At 35.5% G+C, this 4200-nt stretch overlaps 1 long non-coding RNA gene across 1 annotated transcript; it reads right to left on the reverse strand.

The window, feature by feature from the left end:
• Nucleotides 1-1065: 1065 nt before the first annotated feature.
• On the reverse strand, nucleotides 1066-2722 carry LOC105117574 (uncharacterized). Its single transcript, XR_840780.1, has 2 exons — nucleotides 1673-2722; nucleotides 1066-1558 (listed from the first exon to the last, which is right to left on the reverse strand). It is a non-coding gene; the product is annotated as an uncharacterized LOC105117574 (long non-coding RNA).
• Between the last annotated feature and the right edge of the window lie 1478 nt (nucleotides 2723-4200).

Raw genomic sequence — 4200 nt, forward strand, 5'->3', positions numbered from 1 at the left:
AATGGAAACTGCAAGCCTATTGGGTTAAATGGAAACTGCAAGCATATATATTATCACCTAAAAATTATCATTCTATAAGTTATTTATCTACAAGTTATATGTTTATTAATTATCATCTATTAGGTTATAAATTTGTTGATAAACAAGCTTAGATAATCCTGAAGACTTAATTTAATTATAGAATAATTATTTTTTTATTGAGTTATTCCCTTCCTCTAACCTCTTTTTATTTAAGAAAACTTTGAACATGAAGACTAGGTGTGTATTTGATATCATAATAATTTTTGTGGTTGCAATTTAAAAAAGTAAGTTTAAAAAATTATAAATTGTAGCTTTTTTTTAACCAATATTTCAAAAGAGTTTTCAGTAAGTTTCATGCAAAATTATAGTGTGTTAATTAACTTTATATTTTTAAAGTTTCAACATGCCGTGACATACATCCAAAAATTAAAAAGAAAGCCCATGTCAACAATACATTGTTAAGAAATTGTTTGATGCCGATTTATCCATATCAATATTATATTTGTTAATGCAATGCATTTGGATTACTGGAGACTTGGAGTTTGGCTTCTTTTTTTCTTTTGTTTGTTTTTTTTGGTTGGGGGTGTTCATAAACTTTTTTTTTTTTAAATTAACATAAATATCTAAATCACAACTAATTCTACAATCCCGGCAAATCTTTTTTTTTTAGGGTGGTTGTTGTTCATAAAGCCCATTGGTTTTTGTGGGATGGGGTTCAGAATGATCTGTAAAGCTTTATGACTCTGGTGCGTTTGTTGAACACTTGTTTTCAAGAGAGAAAAGCCCCTTCTATGTATACAGGAAATTCAACCATTAATTGCTTTTTGTACAAGGATAAAAACTGGGTTTTTCGTGTTCCTGTGGAATCACAAAGGATTTGAGGTTATCACGATACACAGAGGTGTGCATAGACTGCAGTAGAGAATAGCTTCCACAATAGGCATGCAGATAGCAAGATTTATAGCTAAACTTGTCTGCCAAACCAATTAATGGACTAGATCAGATCTTGTTTAATGCTGAGATGAGAGCAGATTAATACAGGAATGGACTCCCAATGTCTCTTTGTAGTAATCATATCTATAGAATGGTCAATTTTGCAGTAATCAATTACGAAAACATCTTTCCTTACAGCTGCCCAACAAAGCTAAGATGCTGACGGCCTTGTAATTTTGGGGTAGACATTTCTGATGATGCTGGAAAGAATCAGATAGGTCTGCATCTAGTTTAGGAATCTAAGGCGACGCAAAACGCTGAGCCATAATCAAGCAAAAACAACAGATGTGTTCTTCTAATTCTCCTCCTTGAAAAGTATTACTAATCATGCAGACAGAGAGATCATTTTCTTGCCATCCATAGGCTATCTATCCCCTGCAGGCTGTCTCTGCCTCTCCAAATCCGTCGGCACAATCTTGCATTTTCTCATCCTTAACAGAAGATGCTTCACGCCTTCACCTTGAGGACTTACAAAGTTGAAGCTTTTAAGCAGCAGCAAAAAAAAAAAAAAAAATTAAGAAAAGCATTACAGATCTGCCATCCCCTGCAAACAAAATCATCATACCAGATCAAAGCTATTTAAAGAAATTCATAAACTTTACTATAAAACCCACAAACTTAAATTAATACAACTGAAAAGGGGAAAAAGCAAAGTTGCCTGTCTTAAGACCGAGGGACTGCTCTCCTTTGAAGACACCAGGCACCACAGCATCAACTTTTCAACTCTAAAGTTGAACTGAGGGAAAGCGGTGAGGCCAAAAAAAGACGTGACAGTTGAAAATGGCTTGAATCTGTTCCAAAGCTGCTGAGGATTTGATATTTTCAGATTTTGTGGGTTAAAAGGTTTGCGTTTCTTGGACTTGGTTCCTGCTTTCACAGTTGCTTCCAGAGCCCATTATGTATCTAAGTTCTTGTAAAGTTGAAACACCTATTCCTCTGATTTGCCTTCACTCGTATGCTGTCTATTTATTTAGTACCAAAGGAATCCAGCTAGATCAGGTCAAAGCGCGAGTCTGGCATCTATCTTATATACCACTATATTATTATTTTTGCATGTGGTTCTTGTTGCCTTGAATCTCAATTCTCAAGCATGTATCATCTCTTAAAGTCTGCAAACAAGAGGAGCAAGAAAGGGGTAGAAGCTGACATGGTGGAGATTAGTGAGGGACAAAAACGCATAAGAGAAGGACAAAAAGAAGTGAGGGAAAAATCCGAAAAAATAAGAAAGGAGTTGAGAGTAATTAAGAGAGGAAACTAATGTAATCTCCCTCTTTTAGTTTCCTCTAATCTTGATGATGAACCTAAGAGTGGGAGATTAGATTAGTTTCCTCTCTTTAATTACTCTCATTCTTTTCTTACTCCTTCGATATTTTTCCCTCACTTCCTTCTGTCCTTTTCTTGTGCGTTTAGGTCACTCGCTAATCTCTACCATCTCCAGCTTCTTTCCCTTTCTCGTGCCTGGGAAAAATTCTCCTTTCTGTTGGCAAGTCTAAGGAATGATACTGTGCATGTTAGAAATTCAAAAACAAAAACATGGAAGAACAGCTGAAAAATGTTAAATACATTATACCAGACTCTCTCTTTGAGACCCTCTTGCTGGATTCCATTTCGCAACTAGCTTGAATCCATTTTGCTTCTCTTCTACTGTATGATACCAAATCTATGCTTGCATGGATGATGTGTGGTAAGAATGGGCATTTATAGAAATCATTCCCTTTACAAGAAAATATTGCTTGGAGCCGCCCGTCGTTGTCTTTGCAGCCATCCAAAAACCGAGCTCTCATGATGACGATGATGATTCCTAGTGGATCCCACTCCCTCTCGGTTCTCCAGTGTATCCGTTGATTATCGTAGCACTCCCATACCTAAACCTACACGATAGTCATTAATACTCTCTTTTCATACTAAATTAATCAATTAATTACTCAATTTTAAGACCCACCTAAATCATGACTTTATTTATTTATTTTATTTCAAGTATCAATTATGATTTGTTATTTTATTTTCATACTCTTCTGCCCATTTCTATTGTCATAATAAACCTTCAGTGTGTGTGTGTCTAAAGTTTGAATTAATTATACTTGAAAGCTGGATTATAAGATAATTAACAAGTGTAATTATAGGAAAGAGCCTTTCGAGTTATTAATGAAATTAAAAGTACTACAATATTTATAATTATGATTTTTAACATGGATGGTTACGAAATTATGAAAAATTATTATATTTAAGGTTCTGTTAATTGTTACCCACGTATCTCGTCATTATTTTTACTGACATATTATCTCTTCGATCCCAATATTACAGTGTTATTTTATTTTATTTATATTTAATGCTAAACCATTTCATAACTCACTTCAATTTCACATTATTCCCTTATCAAACTAGTTTCGGTCTACCACCGTTTTTGTTTTTTGAGAATATTCCATGATTTTATAATTACCCGTCGAGTTTGTTTATATATATCACGTTTATTTTGGCCATCCGTTAAAATCTGGTTGTGACGGAGTCTGATCAATTATCAACGACATCAATGATTCTTAAACGACGCTGCTTGGATTATTCTCATCTAGTCACCAGAAAAGGGAATTCATGACTTTTTCTAATTTGCAACCCCAAAACCGGAAACCATCTGAGGTCAAATGATGAACAACTAAAGAATACCATTTACTATCTTCTCCCATGGCTTATTTTCCACCTTTGCTGTTGTAAGCATTGGCTAATCTTCTTTTTCTACGTGGCGGTGTCCGTGTATGTTTTCACACCGATTTATTCCCTTTTTCGATCCTTTTTTCCACATTGATCGATCCCTACAGCCAATAATCTGTGAAGACGATCAGGAACCGAGCGCACCGCATTCAGGCAAGAACCTACTGACAATAACGTGGACGGTGGACCGGGCTTCAAGAAGAAGGTCCCATCCGTTTTTATTTTTTTAAAGACTCGGATATCGGATAAGGAATTGGTCGTGACGCTTACGTGGAGATTTGAGTTCCCATGTCTAAAAGTCGTTTCCCACAAGAGGTCTGCAATGATCAATTTTGGCTGCAATTTTGGAATATGGATCCGGAAAGCGAAGTTTCTTGAATCATACGATTTGGAAGGTTCCACGAAGAGAAGAGGCATTAGCATATAATAAGCGTTGCATGCTCTGGTTATGCAGTCAATGCCGCGGTCGCTAATGCATAT

Source organism: Populus euphratica, unplaced genomic scaffold, assembly GCF_000495115.2.
Source record: "Populus euphratica unplaced genomic scaffold, PopEup_1.0 scaffold1422.1, whole genome shotgun sequence".
Classification (NCBI taxonomy): Eukaryota; Viridiplantae; Streptophyta; class Magnoliopsida; order Malpighiales; family Salicaceae; genus Populus; species Populus euphratica.